At 44.7% G+C, this 18,635-nt stretch overlaps 1 non-coding gene across 1 annotated transcript; it reads left to right on the top strand.

Annotated features, from left to right (window-relative positions):
• Nucleotides 1-18,160: 18,160 nt before the first annotated feature.
• On the top strand, nt 18,161-18,233 carry TRNAR-UCG (transfer RNA arginine (anticodon UCG)). The gene has a single exon. It is a non-coding gene; the product is annotated as a tRNA-Arg (tRNA).
• Nucleotides 18,234-18,635: the final 402 nt, after the last annotated feature.

Genomic DNA, 18,635 nt, shown 5'->3' with positions numbered 1-18,635 from the left:
CACTAAATTAAAGCCCAGCCCCCCCACAGTTAGTAACACACCCCTAGGAACACTTAACCCCTACACTGCCACCCACTGGTTAACCCCTTCACTGCCAGTGTCATTTACACAGGAATCACTGCATTTATATAGCACTGATTACTGTATAAATGACAATGGTCCCAAAAATGTGTCAAAAATGTCCGATGTGTCCGCCACAATGTCGCAGTCACAATAAAAATCGCTGATCGCCGCCATTACTAGTAAAAAAAAATAATAAAAAATTATTAATAAAAATGCCATAAAACTATCCCTATTTTGTAAACGCTATAACTTTTGCGCAAAGCAATCAATAATCGCTTATTGCGATTTTTTTTTACCAAAAATATGTAGAAGAATACGTATCGGCCTAAACTGAGGGAAAAAAATGTTTTTTTTATATATTTTTGGGGGATATTTATTATAACAAAAAGTAAAAAATAATGTGTTTTTTTCAAAATTGTCGCTCTATTTTTGTTTATAGCGCAAAAAATAAAAACCGCAGAGGTGATCAAATACCACCAAAAGAAAGCTCTATTTGTGGGGAAAAAAAGGACGTCAATTCTGTTTGGGAGCCAAGTCGCACGACCGCGCAATTGTCAGTTAAAGCGACGTAGTGCCGAATCGCAAAAAGTGGTCTGGTCTTTGACCAGCAAAATGGTCCGGTCTGTAAGTGGTTAAATATATTAAATATAATAAAACAAATAGTCATAAACTGTGGTATGAATTGCCGCGGCCCTTTATTACTGGTATGACGATATATAACCAATAATAACCAATGTTTATTTTGACGATATAACATTTTATAGCCTTACATAAATTACCATTACAGTAGTTCGGCTTTAAAAACTTGAACCAACCAACTTATAACAAAAAGACCACTATCCCTTTCAACAGAAAGGATATGCAAAACGGGGAAGGACCGCGACAAAAGGAGGGAGGGAGGGGTGCCTTTTCTTCTGCTGCAGCCATTGTTCTATCTAAAACCGTTGATCTGATTTCTTTTTTATAGCCTCTTCTTTTTTCTTATAAGTTCGCTGAATCACCTGACCGACTGTAGAATCTTCTAGAAGTTAAATGTCAGCTGACAGGTAAGTGATTTTTTTTTTTTTTTTTTTTATTTACAGTACAACTCCCTATTGATTTGTTCCTATTCCCATAGGTAGGGGGTGCTATTGCGTTCCCCCTACTTTCAATCTTTTTACCGGTTACCCATTGAAAGTTACAGAGGTGGTCTTGTGCTAGAAGGGATTGGTTAAAAAGTTAGTTGAAATCTACCCAATCTACCCTCTCCTCACAGGACTTAGAAGCAGCAGCAGGAGCCATTTGCTCCTACTGTTATCAATCAAATGCTGTGAGGAGGGACCGAGAGGCAGGGCCATGCTATGATGTGCGTGTCAACAGACACACACAGCCCGACTCAGGATCAAGCCCTCATGTGTGCCCCCATAGCATGCCGAAGAAGAGGAGGAACCGAGAGTGCCAGCGCCGAACCCCACAAGAGGAGGATCGGGACTGCTCTGTGTAAAACCATTGCACAGAGCAGGTAAGTATAACATGCTTATTGTTTTTTTTTTTTTTTTTTTTTTTTTTAATAATCACTTTAATATTGCATGTTGAAAACCGTACTTTTGGAATTACAAACTAAAATGTTAAAATTGTGATTTGCCTTCGACAATAGTCCCTATAACTGTGTAAATTTGCTTTAGAATTAGTGGTGTGGGTGACCTTGCGGCCTAAAGCTGGCTGTACGCTAATAGAACTGACAGCATGCGGTTTTCTTTTGGGAAGTTGCAGTCATTCCAGAATCGAATGTCTTGATTGGCTGGGCCAGAATGATGTAACTCCTGCACATGCATACCGGAGTTCACTCAATCCGCTGCTGAGATGTGCCAGGAATGTACAATGAGCTGCGCATGCAAGGTAGCTTTTATTATATCACAGAAAATACATTAGCTGGTCTCTTCTGCAAAGACAAACAAATAACAATAAAATACTTACTTGCTGCAGTGTTCATTTCGTAAAGGAAAGTATTTTCGTCTGCAAAATTAACTCAGATGACTAAAATATGACTAAAACTAAAATGGCATTTTAGTCAAGACTACGATTAACCACTAGCCGGCCAGCCTCCGCAGTTTTACTGCGGCAGCATGGTTCGGCTGCACGAATTGCCGTTATGCTACGTCGGTAGCATAAATGGGCACTAGGGGGGGGCACATGCGCGTGCCTCCGTTCGCTCCCTTAGCCAATGCGGTCTCGATCACCGCTGGGCTTCCGCGATCGCTCGGAGCACACGGAAGAACCGGGAGCTGTGTGTGTGTGTGTGTAAACACAGTTTCTGGTTCTCTGAGCAGTGAATTGACAGATCGTCTGTTCATACAGAGTATGAACAGTGATCTGTCATCTCCCCTAGACAGTCTCCTCCCCCCTTCAGTTAGAACACACACTAGGGAACACAGTTACCTCCTTGATCTCACCCCTAGTGTTAACCCCTTCCCGGCCAGTGACATTTTTACAGTAATCAGTGCATTTTTATAGCACTGATCACTGTATAAGTGCCAATGGTCCCAAAAATGTGTCAAAAGTGTCCGATGTGCCATAATGTCGCAGTCCCGATAAAAATCGCAGATTGCCGCCATTACTAGTAAAAAAAAAAATAATAATAATAAAAATGCCATAAAACTATCCCTTATTTTGTAGACGCTATAAGTTTTGCGCAAACCAATCAATATACACTTATTGAGATTTTTTTACCAAAAATATGTAGAAGAATACATATCGGCCTAAACTCAGTTATGAACAGCGATCTGTTAGTTTCACTGCACAGTTCCCTCCCCCCTTTAGTTAGAACACTCCCTAGGACACATATTAACCCCTTCACTGCCCCCTAGTGTTAACCCCTTCACTGCCAGTGACATTTTTACAGTAATCAATGCATTTTTAATCGCACCGATCACTGTATTAATGCCAATGGTCCCAAAAATGTGTCAAAATTGTCCGACGTGTCCGCCATAATGTCGCACTCATGATTAAAATCGCTGATCGCTGCCATTACTAGTAAAAAAATTAAAAATAAAAATGCCATAAAACTATCCCCTATTTTGTAGACGCTATAACTTTTGCGCAAACCAATCAATAAACGCTTATTGCAATTTTTTTTTTTTGCCCAAAAATATGTAGAAGGATATGTATCGGTCTAAACTGAGGAAAAAAATGTTTTTTTTAATATATTTTTTTAGGGATATTTATTATAGCAAAAAGTTAAAAATATTGCGTTTTTTTCAAAATTGTCGCTCTTTTTTTGTTTATAGCGCAAAAAATAAAAACCACAGAGGTGATCAAATACCACCAAAAGAAAGCTCTATTTGTGGGGAAAAAAAGGACATCAATTTTGTTTGGGAGCCACGTCCCACGACTGCGCAATAGTCAGTTAAAGCGAAGCAGTGCCGAATCGCAAAAAGTGGTCTGGTCTTTAGCCAGCCAAATGGTCCGGGCTCAAGCAGTTAAAACAAAATCAAAATTTGACATCAAAATTAACACTGATTCATAGTGTGAATCATTGTCCCTTTGATGCCCTCTGCTGGCCTTTTCTCAATCGGCAACACAATTTCATCCCCAATCTATAAAAATTAGCACTATTATTATATAGGATTTATATAGCACCGACAGTTTACGCAGCGCTTTACAACATTAGGGCAGACAGTGCAATTACAATACAATTCAATACAGGGGGGGAATCAGAGGGCGCTACTCATTAGAGCTTACAATCTAGGAGGGAGGATCAAGTTATACACAAGGGTAATGGCTGTGGGGGATGAGCTAAAGGAGAAAATAGTGCAGTTGTTAGATGGAGGCAGGATAGGCTTCTCTGAAAAGGAAGGTTTTCAGGGATCACCTAAAAGAAGATAAATTTGGAGACCTTCTGACAGATTGGGGTAGCGAATTCCAGAGGGTGGGAGAAGCTCGGGAGAAGTCCTGGAGGCGAGTATGGGAGGAGGTGATGAGGGAGCTAGAGAGCAGGAGGTCTTGGGAGGAACGAAGAGGGCGATTAGGTTGGTATTTTGAGACTAGACTAGTGATGTAGCTGGGGGCAGAGTTGAGGATGGCTTTGTAACTTAGTGTTAGTATTTTGAATTTAGGGGTAGCAGACACTGAACGGTTGGTAGGGTGGATGAGTCTGGCAGCAGCATTCATGATGGACTGAAGGGGGGATAGTCTATTTAGAGGTAAGCCAATGAGGAAGGAGTTGAAGTAGTCGAGGCGAGAGATAACCAGGGAGTGAATCAGGAGCTTTGTGGTTTCTTTGGTTAGAACGGGACGTAGTTTGGAGATGTTGCGGAGGTCGAGGCGGCAAGCTTTGAAAAGTGATTGGATGTGGGGCCAAAAGGAGAGTTCAGAGTCCAGGATAACACCTAGAACCTTGGCATGTGGGGATGGGTGGATGGTTGTGCCATTGCTCTTGACAGATAAGTCAGGGGAAGAGGCGCGTGGGGGGAGGAAATATTATAAGTTCGGTTTTGGACAAGTTGAGTTTGAGGAAGTGGTGTGACATCCATACAGATATGTCTGTTAGTAAGTTAGTGATGCGTGAGAAGACTGATGGAGTGAGTTGAGGGGTGGAGAGATAGATTTGTGTGTCGTCAACGATATTGAAAGCCATGAGAGGGTATCAGCTGACCCAGGGAAGAGGTGTAGACTGAAAATAAAAGAGGTCCAAGAACAGAACCTTGGGGGACCCCGACGGAGAAGGGAAGAGGAGAGGTGGAAGTAGAATTGTAAGTGACACTGAATGTTCGTTGGGATAGATAGGATGAGAGCCACTGAAGAGCACAGTCACGGAGACCGAGGGAGTAAAGTTTTTTGAGGAGGAGGGGGGTGGTCAACCGTGTCAAAGGCAGCTGAAAGTTCCATAAGTAGGAGTACAGAATAGTGTCCATTGGTTTTTGCAGTTAGTAGGTCATTTGGGAGATTTAAAAAGAGCAGTTTCTGTGGAGTGGTGAGGACGAAATCCAGATTGAAGGGGATCAAGAAAGTTATTCTTAATGAGGTGATAATAATAGCACATTAACCACTTGACGACCACATATAGCCAAATGACGGCTACAACGCAGTCGCACGTTACCGGGAGGGCGTCTATAGACGTCCTGTGTCAAACTACATGCCTCACAGTTTGACAACAATTTTGATTTCTGAAAAGCACTTAGAACTTATATTCTCGGTCCAGTGGCTGTGTGAATATCCTTTGTTGTAAAGCCAAATGATTGTGAGATTAATCCATTGTTGGTTCAAAAAGTGGCCAAATAATTTTTTTATTGCATATCACAAGAGTTAACAAAAGGTAAAGAATCTACGAGCCATAAAAGGGTCATAGTCCACCTTTAAAAGAAACAATTTCAAACATGGAGTGATAGACAAAGCCAATCATGAAAGATAAACAGCAAGCCCTTGAATGATATAATAACAATAGCAGTGCTTACATGTGGTGCACACCAGACGAGAGATGGTATGGAGAAGAGCTCGTCCAGAGGAACGGGAACAGCCGTCACTGTCACTGGACACACATTGGAGGGCGTTAGGTACACTATGCTGGAGAAGCGTGTTTGAACCTGCATGTTGTGCCGCCTGTGTAATGGCAGAAGGTGACATCTCTGTGTTTTGGCTGGAGCCGCAGGATGACGTCACAGGGGCCACGCCAAGTGTCTATCCTGGCCGAGCGAGACCGCAGGGGTTGAGAGAAGTTGGAATGCTACGATAGCGTGGAGCGTTGCTATGACAACGTGTTTTTCTCAAGTTATGCCCCATAGTTCCTTGCGCCCAACCCTGCTTTTATAGAACATTAACTCGTTTCTCCTCCCAAACCTTCACAGGAGCATGCACATAAAGGTGGCATTGTAGGTGAAACTGACCTTAATGCAATTTATTTCTAATAACCCTTTCCTCGGCTGCTAGCGGGGGGTTAAAAGAGCTGCGCTAGTGGCCCGAAAAAGCACCGCTATAACAGCGGTAAAGCACACCTAAAACTAGCGGAGATTTACCTCTAACGCCCAGAGTGAAAGGTGTCTAAATGTTCATATGTTTATGTCTCTGTTTCATTCCTCTGCTAGTCACTTCTGACAGTCTATGCCAGCCTTTCTCAACCTTTTCAACACAGAGGAACCCTTGAAATAGTTCTCTGGTTTTGGGGGTCCCCTGCTAAAAATTAGAAATCTGCAACTCATGATACATTAGTGTGATGGTCAGTGGGAAGAATGGTCCTTACACTTGTGGTCATTGGGAAGAATTACCTTCTTACAGATAGTTAAAAAGATCAAAGGTGTGAGTGGGAACTTATCTGAGAGGCAGAAATTGCCCAATGCTGGAGGAACCCCTACAACCTCTGGAGGAACCCTGGTTGAGAATCGCTGGTCTATGCCAACACCAGACAATCCCATCCCAGGGGACAGCCCAACCCCCCCCCCAGCATGCAGCAGGTGATTGACAACCTCAGCTGTGCATGTTTCCCTATGAGGTTGTGTAGAGGGAGGGGTGTCCATTTCATCCACTCAGGTCTCAGAACAGTGGTGTTGGATAAATCATGATAGTATGTGCTTTATTGTGTAAGACTTAATGCACACCTGTATGATGCCAGGCTTAAATGAATATTGCATAAATTAAATTAATTTAATAAAAAGTGTAATAATGAATTAAATAATAAATAAATAAATAAATAATACAAATAAAAAATAAATAATAAATGAATAAATTAAATTAATACTGCAGCACACAGAAACATGCATCTTTTTTTTCTTCATTCTTAATGGCACCCCAACACACGTTGCTAACATGCAGGTGAAGTTGAGCACCCAAACACGCTTTTGTGTGATTGCCATAAGTAGAGCCGCTCATTGAAATGAATAGGCTGCCCTAAACGTGCTGCACCAAAATGCGCAAAAAAACTGCGTGTGCACCATCGCACCCGTACAGGTCTAAATAGAGCTTAAGTCTTTTGGCAGATAATATAGTTTTAACTTTATAGTCAGGTGTTGGAGTAAGCTATATAACCGTCGTTTATAAGTACCATCACATGGACCAAATTCCCTAATATTATCTTTTTCTGTCTTCTAAATATTTACTTTCCTAACAATTTTTTTCTATTTCTGTTTATTTTTGTTTTTCACAATAGTCCATATAAATGTGTACACATACTTCAATCCTTAGGGTTGATCATGTAGGTTTCATTGATAAGAGTTGACCGTGTGGCCTAATGGATAAGGCGTCTGACTTCGGATCAGAAGATTGAGGGTTCGAGTCCCTTCATGGTCGATTTTGCACTTCTGCTACATTTTTTTTTTTTCATGTATTCATGACTTGTTTTAATTTTTAAATACAGGAATCATGGTTGACTATAAAATATTCTATATATTATAGGAGGAAACAAATGCTGGTTTTGTTGTATGATATTGTATTAAATCGGAGTTAAGTGTGCCCATTGTAATTATATTCTATTGGTATTTTCTCATTTGAGATTAGGAAATAATGCAAAATATCACATTGGATAAATCAAAGATTTCACAATACATATGATATAGCTTATTATAAATGCTGGGCCAAAAGCACATATTACAATATTACAATGATACCGGAATGTTCTTTCTTTAAACGAAGGCAACGCAGCTGTTGCACTGCACTGAAACGCATGGAAATGCACCACTTTAGCAAAATTCTGGGCTTCTGGTTCTTTTTTCTATTTTGGTGAGTTGGTAGCAGATTATTTTCAATGTGCTGCTTTAATAGATCGGACATGAAAGTGCGGCGCATCAGAACAGACAGAAGTAAACAAGGTCTCAGGCTTGCCGGTCAGTGGGTGTAAAAAAATGACATAGTGCCTTTGGTCAGTAGGGAGAGGAATAGTGCCCCATCACTAGTATCAGTGGGAGGAATACTGCCCCATCGATTCTTATCAGTGGGGTGAATAGTACCCCATAATTTCTTATCAGTGGGAGGAATAGTGCCCCATCATTGGTATCAGTGGGGGGAGTAGTGCCTCTTCATTGGTATCAGTGGGGGGAGTAGTGCCCCATCATTGGTATCAGTGGGGGGGAGTAGTGCCCCATCATTGGTGTTAGTAGGGGGAATAGTGCCTCATTAATGGTATCAGTGGGGGAAGTAGTGGCCCATCATTGGTATCAGAGGGAGGAATAGTGTCCCATCATTGGTATCAGTCGGGGGAGTAGTGCCCCATCATTGGTATCAGTGGGAGGAATACTGCCCCATCATTTCTTATCAGTGGGGTGAATAGTACCCCATCATTTCTTATCAGTGGAAGGAATAGTGCCCTATCATTGGTATCAGTGGGGGGAGTAGTGCCTCATCATTGGTATCAGTGGGGGGAGTAGTGCCCCATCATTGGTATCAGTGGGGGGAGTAGTGCCCCATCATTGGTGTTAGTAGGGGGAATAGTGCCTCATTAATGGTATCAGTGGAGGGAGTAGTGGCCCATCCTTGGTATCAGAGGGAGGAATAGTGCCCCATCATTGGTATGAGTGGGGGGAGTAGTGCCCCATCATTGGTATCAGTGGTAGGAATAGTGCCCCATCATTTCTTATCAGAGGGAGGAATAGTGCCCCATTGCTTAAAATGTGTTCATCTTGTCCTGTCCTTGTGACACTTCCCTGAACTTCTATATCATTGAATGTGCACCAATCACAGGTGACCTCCCCCTGTGTATGAATGACGTGTCCTCTCATTCTTTGTGCTATGTGACCTCATAGAATAGGACTTTGCTTCAGGAGATTAAGATTCTGAATCTCTTTGTGGTCAGTTTTGCTCTTCTGCTCCATTAGATGAAGTCTTTGAAGAATTGTTGTGATTTGTACATTATAATGCAACAAATAAAAGTAATGTGTCAGAAGTGGGATTTGAACCCACGCCTCCATTCGGAGACCAGAACACCCAACTGCTTGGAAGAGAAGCAACTCTTGAGTCTGGCGCCTTAGACCGCTCGGCCATCCTGACAACTGTAAGTGGCACCTGTCATCAGGTAGTACACACTATTCTCAAGTGATGTCCTACATCAGGACTATATGCTCTATAATTCTTTGTGCCCAACCCCCGCTTTTATAGAACATCAGCTGATCCCTCCTCCCGAACCTTCCTAGTCCCAGCTGGGAACATGCCTGTAAGGGCGGCTTTGTAGGTGGAACTGACACAGACATACATGTTATACCAACACGGCAGGCTGCAAAGACAAATGAGACCTCAACAATAGAAGTACATGAGATATGGCCCGAGATATACAATTGGTTACCAAGATTTTTAGAACACCTTAAAGGCCTCTTGCACATGATTTACCCCCCTCCAAAAAAAGTAAAAAAAAAAAAAAAAAGTCTTCATCAGTTTAGGTCAATATGTATTCTGCTATATATTTTTGGTAAATGAGTGTATATTGATTAGTTTGCACAAAAGTTATAGCATCTATAAAATAGGGATTCGATTTATGGCATTTTTATTATTATTTATGTAGCGCTGGCATTTTTGCCTATTAATGTAATGCTAATTCTATGGACAATGTTATAGCTTAGTATTTGGCGCCATCTAACATGTAAATACAGGAAATGGACGTCAATTATTTTCCTTTTCCAAGCACTAGAAAGATAACAGGAAGTGACTGTTCTGTTTACATCTTACTGTGACCTACCTACCCAGAATGCCAAGTGACCTACCCATGATCACTCTGTACTGAACTGCATGCTGGGTAGGCTATAAAAGGACACACGCGGCCATTTTCTTTCTCTTCTGGACGCATGGCCTGCCTGTAAGGACCTGTTAGGAGGTCTCCAGAGAGCGCGGCCTACAGCCACTGCGGAATGGAACATCCAAAGACTCTGCCATTCACCTGATCGCTGGAGAGACGGAGTGACCGGATTGGGAAGGATCCGGAGACACCTGTTGGAGCCATCAGAGGCTCCGGTCCATCTTGCAGAGCGGTGTGAGGGAGTCGGCCGGTGAGAAGCAAGAGTGTGACCAGCGGAGCGGAGCAGTTCCCTTCCTTCAGACCCAGTTTGGTGAGAGGGCTGTTGCCCACAGTTTCTTACACACTTTCATACACCTAGTACTTTAATACAGTGTTGCTGGGACCCGTAGTCCCACGGAAGAGAACTTAATAAAGAGACTGAGTTAAAGCGGTAGTAAACCCGCTATTTTTTTTTTTTTTTTAACACCTGCAAAGCAAAAGGCATAATGAGCTAGTATGCACCGCATACTAGCTCATTATGAAATACTTACCTTAGAACGAGGCCCCGACATCTGGCACGATCCACGCCGAGGGAGCTGACATGCTCCCTCTGCGTTTCTTCCGGGTATCGCGGCTCCGGCACTGTGAGTGGCCGGAGCCGCGATATCGTCACTCCCGCGCATGCGCGCGGGAGATTTCATTCCGGCCAGCCGGACACTGCCGGATTTTCAGGCCGAGAATCCCCTCGTGCGAATGCGCCGCTGCAGTCAGCGGCGCATACCGAGGGGAATATCTCCTAAACCGTACAGGTTTAGGAGATATTTTTTTTACCTACAGGTAAGCCTTATTATAGGCTTTCCTGTGGGTAAAAGTTACAAAAAAGAGTATACAACCACTTTAAGCAGGCCTCCAGCCTATTTATCACAATACTATTAGCAATGTGTTATCCCAAAGCAATTACAGGTGTATCACACCACAGGAACAAGTCCAATATTCATCTCAAGTTAACCCTTGTTATTCCACTTGGATTACAAATTTTTATAAACACAAATAGCTAGCAGAAGAAAGAAGATCAAAGACTGCATCTGCCTGCCTGGAGTTTGCATGTTCTCCCTGTGCCTGTGTGGGTTTCCTCCAGGTACTCCGGTTTCCTCCCACACTACAAAGACATGCAGGTAGGTTAATTGGCTTCTGTCCAAAATTGGCCCTAGTATATGAATGGGGTCCTTGGATTGTGGGCTCCTTGAGGGTAGGGACCGATGTGAGCGTGCAATGTACAGGGATAGGGACAATTGTAGACACTCACTCAGGATGGACATGTGTCTTTATTCAACCTTACTGAGGGCCGGTTCACACAGGGGGCGATGCGAGGCGACGGCGACTTGCAAATGACTTCTGTATAGAAGTCAATGCAAGTCGCCCCGAGGTCGCCCAAAAGTAGTACAGGAACCTTTTTTCTGAGTCGGAGCGACTCGAGTCGCTCCTCTCAGAACGGTTCCATTGTACAGAACGGGGGCGACTTGTCAGGTCGCGGCGAGGCAAGTCGTGTCGCCTCGCATCGCCCCCTGTGTGAACCGGCCCTAACTGTGTCAGTTTAGGCCAATATGTATTCTGCTACATATTTTTGCTAAATAAGCGTACATTGATTGGTTTGCGCAAAAGTTATCGTGTCTACAAAATAGGGGATAGATTTATGGCATTTTTTTTTTTTACTAGTAATGGCAGCGATCAGCAATTTGTAGCGGGACTGCGACATTGCGGTGGACAGATCAGACACTTTTGACACTTTTTTGGGGGGCCAGTGACATTTATACAGCGATCAAAGCTAAAAATAGCCACTGATTACTGTATAAATGTCACTGGCAGGGAAGGGGTAAACACTAGGGGGCGATCAAGGGGTTAATTGTGTTCCCTGGGGAGGTGTTTCTAACTGTTGGGGGAAGGGACTGACTGGAGGAGGAGAGAGATCGCTGTTACTGATCACTTGGAACAGCAGATCTCTCTCTACTCCCCTGACAGAACGGGGATCTGTCTGTTTACATTGACAGATCCCCGTTCTGTCTCTCTCAGGAGCGATCGCTGGTCGCTGGCCAATGCGCATCGGCTCCAACGTCACACTGCAGGCGCGCGCGTCCCCTATGCCCCTTTAAAGCGGTCAATGTACAGCTACGGCGTTTAGCGCACCGTATAATGGCGGCTGGTCGACAAGGGGTTAAAGTGATACTAAAGTCTTGTGTTTTTTTTTCTAAAAATAACTAGCAGCCCAGATCCTCCTCTTCTCGGGGTTCCGCTCCTGGTTTCTCTCTCCTCCCTACTGCCGGGTGCCCCCACAGCAAGAAGTTTGCTCTGGGGGCTCCAAAGCAAGCGTGCTCCCGACCCACAGCTCAATGTGTCCATTTACACACGGAGCTGCGACTCGGCCCCGCCCCCTCCATCTCCTGATTGGTTCACTGGCTGTGCTGCTGCCAAAAGCCAATCAGGAGTGTGAGTCCCCGAAGAGGAGAGGCTTTTGTGGACATTGCTGGATCGATAGGGGGCTCAGGTAAGTATTGGGGGGGCTCTGGTGGGGGACTGCTGCGCAGGGTTTTTTACCTTCATGCATAGAATCTTGTGCCTTTACGACCACTTTAGGAAAAGTATATTGTCAGAAGTGGGATTTGAACCCAAACCTTCATTCAGAGACAATAGTTTGGAAGAGCGACGCTCTTCAGTCTGTGTTGCTTGACTGTGTGGCCTAACACAGAGGTCACCAACCACCGGGCCGTGGGCTGGTACCGTCCCGTGGCGCCTCTGCAGCTGGGCCGCGAAGGCTGCTCTGTCAGTGGTGTGGTGGGTGAGCAGAAAGATGACATCATATGTCACTGCCCGCGTCGCACCAATGCTGTTCCGCCCTTACAGCACGGCCACGAAGGCTGCTCTTGACAGAACTGCAGCCACAGGCGAGCAGAGAGATGATCACATCGTCTCCCACCACCCTCACTCCAGGACCAGCAATTGCACAGGTGGCAGTTTACCCGCTCGGATGCCTCTGGGAAGAGACTGCCAGAAGCAGTGTAACCGTGAGACTTTCACTGCTGGAAAAACCCTACAAATTGCCTTTGCATTTTACAAGTGACATGCCGCATCTGGTTGGTGGTGGCAAGTGACATGCTGCGTCTTGGTGAAGGTGGCAAGTGCCTTCTGCATCTGGAAGGAAAGTGACGGTGGCAAGTGACACGCTGCATCTGGATGGCAAGTGACACGCTGCATCTGGGAGGAAGGTGATGGGGGCAAGTGACATGTTGTACCTGTGTGACGGTGGCAAGTGACAAGCTGCATTTGGATGGCAGGTGACACAGTGTATTTGGGTGGAAGGTGACGGTGGTGAGTGATATGCTGCGTCTGGTTGACGGTGCTGAGTGACCAGCTGCATCTGGGTGGCAGGTGATGGTGGCAAGTGACACGTTGCGTCTGGGTGAAGGTGGCAAGTGTCATGCTGCATCTGGGAGGAAAGTGACACACTGCATCTGGATGGCGGGTGATACGCTGCGCCTGGGTGAAGGTGGCAAGTGTCATGCTGCATCTCGGAGGAAAGTGACGGTGGCAAGTGACACGCTGCATCTGGGTGGCAGGTGATGGTGGCAGGTGACCTGCTGCATCTGGGTGAAGGTGGCAAGTGTCATGTTACAACTGGGCGGAAAGTGACGATGGCAAGTGACATGCTGCATGTGGGAGGAAGGTAATGGTGTCAAGTGACATGCTGCATCTGGGTGGCAGGTGACAATGGCAAGTGACACACTATATCTGGGTGGAAGGTGACGTGGCAAGTGACACGCTGCATCTGGGTGGCAGGTGACAAGCTGCATCTGGGTGAAGGTGGCAAGTGACAAGCTGTATCTGGGTGAAGGTGGCAAGTGTCATGCTGCATCTGGGAGGAAAGTGATGGTGGCAAGTGACATGCTACATCTGGGAGGAAAATGATGGTGGCAAGTGACATGCTGCATCTGGGAGGAAAGTGATGGTGGCATTGGCAAGTGACATGCGGCATCTGGATGGCAGGTGACGGCGGCAAGTCACACAGTGTATCTGGGTGGAAGGTGATGGTGGTGAGTGATATGCTGCGTCTTGTTGACGGTGGCAAGTGACAATCTGCATCTGGGTGGCAGGTGATGGTGGCAAGTGCCATGCATCATCTGGGAGGAAAGTGACGGTGGCAAGTGACACGCTGCATCTGGGTGGCAGGTGATGGTGGCAGGTGACATGCTGCATCTGGGTGAAGGTGGCAAGTGTCATGTTACATCTGGGCGGAAAGTGATGATGGCAAGTGACATGCTGCATGTGGGTGCCAAGTGACACGCTGCATCTGGGAGGAAGGTAATGGTGTCAAGTGACATGCTGCATCTGGGTGGCAGGTGACAGTGGCAAGTGACACACTATATCTGGGTGGAAGGTGACGTGGCAAGTGACACACTGCATCTGGGTGGCAGGTGACATGCTGCGTCTGGTTGAAGGTGGCAAGTGACAAGCTGCATCTGGGTGAAGGTGGCAAGTGACAAGCTGTATCTGGGTGAAGGTGGCAAGTGTCATGCTGCATCTGGGAGGAAAGTGATGGTGGCAAGTGACATGCTACATCTGGGAGGAAAGTGATGGTGGCAAGTGACATGCTACATCTGGGAGGAAAGTGATGGTGGCATTGGCAAGTGACATGCGGCATCTGGATGGCAGGTGACGGCGGCAAGTCACACAGTGTATCTGGGTGGAAGGTGACGGTGGCGAGTGATATGCTGCGTCTTGTTGACGGTGGCAAGTGACAATCTGCATCTGGGTGGCAGGTGATGGTGGCAAGTGCCATGCATCATCTGGGAGGAAAGTGACGGTGGCAAGTGACACGCTGCATCTGGGAGGAAAGTGATGGTGGCAGGTGACATGCTGCATCTGGGTGAAGGTGGCAGGTAACACGTTGATCTAATTGTGTGTACGAGGCTTAAGATTTCGAGTCTTTGTGGTCAGTTTTGCTCTTCTGCTCCATTAGATGAAGTCTTTGAAGAATTGTGATAAGTACATTATAATTCACCAAATAAAAGTAGTGTGTCAGAAGTGGGATTTGAACCCACGCCTCCATTCGGAGACCAGAACACCCAAGTGCAGGGAAGAGAGCAACTCTTGAGTCTGGCGCCTTAGACCGCTCGGCCATCCTGACAACTGTATAAAGTCACCAAACTGTAAAAGTACTCAGGTAGTACACACTATTCTCAGGTGACCTCCTACATCAGGACTATATGCTCTATAATTCCTTGCGCCCAACCCCCGCTTTTATAGAACATCAGCTGATCCCTCCTCCCGAACCTTCCTAGTCCCAGCTGGGAACATGTCTGTAATGGTGGCTTTGTAGGTGGAACTGACACAGACATACATGTTATACCAACACAGCAGGCTGCAAAGACAAATGAGACCTCAACAATAGAAGTCCATGAGGTATGGCCCGAGATATACAATTGGTTACCAAGATTTTTATAACATCTTAAGGCCTCTTGCACATGATTTGCCCCCCCCCCCCCGGTCATCTTTTGCGATACGGCACTGCATCGCTTTAACTGTAAATTGCGTGGTTGTGCGACGCTGTACCCGAAAAAAAAATTCACAACAAATAGAGCTTTTTTTGGTGCTATTTGATCACCTCTGCGTTTTTGATTTTTTTACGCTATAAACAAAAAAGACCGACAATTTTGAAAAAAATAAACCAATATTTTTTACTTTTTGCTATAATAAATATCCCCGAAAAAAAGTGAAAAAACGAATGTCTTCGGTTTAGGCCAATATGTATTCTGCTACGTATTTTTGGTAAAATAATATTGATCGGTTTGCGCAAAAGTTAGATTTATGGCATTTTTATCATTATTTTTTTTTTTACTAGTAATGGCAGCGATCAGCAATTTGTAGCGGGACTGCGACATTGCGGCGGACAGATCGAACACTTTTTTTGGGACCGGTGACATTTATACAGCGATCAAAGCTAAAAATAGCCACTGATATATACTGTATATACTTATACTGTATAAATGTCACTGGCAGGGAAGGGGTAAACACTAGGGGACGATCAAGGGGTTAAGTGTTCCCTGGGGAGGTGTTTCTAACTGTGGGGGGACTGACTGGAGGAGGAGAGAGATCGCTGTTCCTGATCACTAGGAACAGTAGATCTCTTTCCACTTCCACTTGGCAAGGGGGAGGAGCACCGTCAGGGGGACCCAGGAGGAGGAGGATCAAGGCTGCCCTGTGCAAAAGCATTACACAGCAGGTAAATATGACATGTTTATTCATTTTTTTTTTATTAATTGCATGAGCCTTTAAGAAAAAGAGCACTGTCAGAAGTGGGATTTGAACCCACGCCTCCATTCGGAGACCAGAACACCCAACTGCTTGGAAGAGAAGCAACTCTTGAGTCTGGCGCCTTAGACCGCTCGGCCATCCTGACAACTGAGTGATTTTCTTGTGGGTGTGTCAGTGAGTGGTCAGTGTCAGCTGACATCATGTGCCAATATTTCTTTTATTGGTCAGGATCCATATTGGGTCACAGATAAGTTTGTGATTGGTTGTTACATGACTGTTTAGTAAACATCCAATTTGAGGGCCATTATGCTCTGCACATTTTTCACTATTAGGCTGCAGTCACACCTTAGTGTAGTTTCTAATGTGCGATTTTTAGCGTTTTTTTGCGCGACTTGCACATTTTTATGCAGGATTTTTAAGCTTTGACTTTTTTTTATAAGCCAATAAACTATTATCTGTTGCATCATCTGTTGCTAAGTATTTCAGCTTTTTTTTTTTACTTTTCCATTAGCTTTTATTTCTTTTTTTACATTTTTTATTTATTTTATTATTATTATTATTTTTTTCCATTAGGGTAAGAGGTTAAAGTTAGGCTGGGTTCACACTTGTGTGATCACAGACATCGCATGTGATTGGCACTGCATCACTGTATAAAGACATGGATAAGATAGTTTGGGGTGGCGGAACTTGACTGGCTTCAACCCGATAGAACACCTTTGGGATGAATTAGAGCAGAGACTGTGAGCCGGGCCTTCTTGTGCCTGACCTCACAAATGCGCCTCTGGAAGAATGATCAAATATTCCCATAGACACACTCCTAAACCTTGTGGACGGCCTTCCCAGAAGAGTTGAATCTGTTATAGATGCAAAGGGTGGGCCAACTCAATATTGAACCCTATGGAATAAGACTGGAATGCCATTAAAGTTTATGTGCATTACTTGTGCATAAAATATTGAATATACACCATAGTTTGTAGATGCTATAATTTTCACTTCATTTTTTTTTTACCAAAGACATAGCAAAATACATTATGGCCAATGTAACAAAATGTCCCACACTCTGCTTGAGTGCTTTCATCATATAGTGTTTACTCCCAGTCTGAATATAGATATCAGATTTTTCACCCGCTGAGAACCAAAAACAAGACAGTTCTCGTTTGGTTGCTCAACATGAACTGTTTATTAGAACAAGAATACAAGTCTTATATACAGTTGAAGAGGAGGTTCCCCCCTCCTGCTCATATTACTCTAACAATACACCTGTAACCAGAAACCTAATTAACATGAGCTTGTTTACAAATCATTTAACCAGACTAGGTGTCTCAGAGATATGACCTTTCAGGGTAGACTTGCCGTCTCCTCACTCACAACTTACAATACACATAAGTAGAAACACATCCCCCAATAGTTTGCTGATGAAAGGGGGGGGGCTCTCTGGGGAGCCTGATGTAAGTGGGGGGCTCTCTGGGGACCCTGATGTAAGGGGGGGCTCTCTGGGGAGCCTGATGTAAGTGGGGGGCTCTCTGGGGAGCCTGGTGTAAGGGGGGGGGGGCTCTCTGAGGACCCTGATGTAAGGGGGGGCTCTCTGGGGAGCCTGATGTAAGTGGTGGGCTCTCTGGGAACCCTGATGTAAGTAGAGGGCTCTCTGGGGACCCTGATGTAAGGGGGGGGCTCTCTGGGGACCCTGATGTAAGGGGGGCTCTCTGGGGACCCTGATGTAAGTGGTGGGCTCTCTGGGGACCCTGATGTAAGTGGGGGGCTCTCTGGGGATATATACACACACATATATTATGTATATGTCCGCCCAAGCGTATGACTTTCTTTAATACGCAGCTATCTTTTGTAGACCTAGCAATGCCCCTGGATCTCAGCATGGTAACAATTTCCTGTTTTTTTTTTTGATTGGTTGGATGGCTCATGTGCATTATTGTATAAGTCCTTTGGCAGCTTACATTGTATTTAGATTTTAGGGTAACCTATAGTGTCGTTTTTTTTTTATTAATATCATCACCTGGATCAATTAATGTTGCTTGTTAAAAATGGTATTTAAGCAGTATAGACAACATGTTAAACTTTTGATTGTCCATATATATGTGTGAATTGTGGGCAAGAAATCTTGCAGTTGACCGTGTGGCCTAATGGATAAGGCGTCTGACTTCGAATCAGAAGATTGAGGGTTCGAGTCCCTTCATGGTCGTTTCTGTTGAAGTGTTTTGTTTATGTATTGCTACATTTTTCAAATTTGTAATAATGTCTAATGAATGGAATGACGCTTGAACTATTGTATATCTAATAGGCAGACAAGAAAGCAGATGATATTGTTGTATAGTAAGACTGGACTGGAATGTAGACTGGGATCTTAATACCTAAAGATTTAGAAGATTTGAACGCTCTTCGCTATCTTTCTCTTATCAACGAGATAATCTCTGAATTACAAATATCAAAGGATATTTCCATTTCAATGCTGGGCTGGTGTCTTGGCTTGGGTTGCAGGACAGACATTCACTTGATTCCCCCCATCAACACAATTAGTGTTGACGGGGGAATCCCTCCCACCGAGCCATTGTGTTTTCCAGACGGGAGAGGGAGGGGGAAGCCC

This window comes from Lithobates pipiens, unplaced genomic scaffold (assembly GCF_037356315.1).
Source record: "Lithobates pipiens isolate NorthernLeopardFrog02 unplaced genomic scaffold, aLitPip1_a1.2 Scaffold_1, whole genome shotgun sequence".
NCBI lineage: Eukaryota > Metazoa > Chordata > Amphibia > Anura > Ranidae > Lithobates > Lithobates pipiens.
Note: the sequence above shows the minus strand (reverse complement) of the source record. Positions and strands in the feature narration are given on the sequence as shown.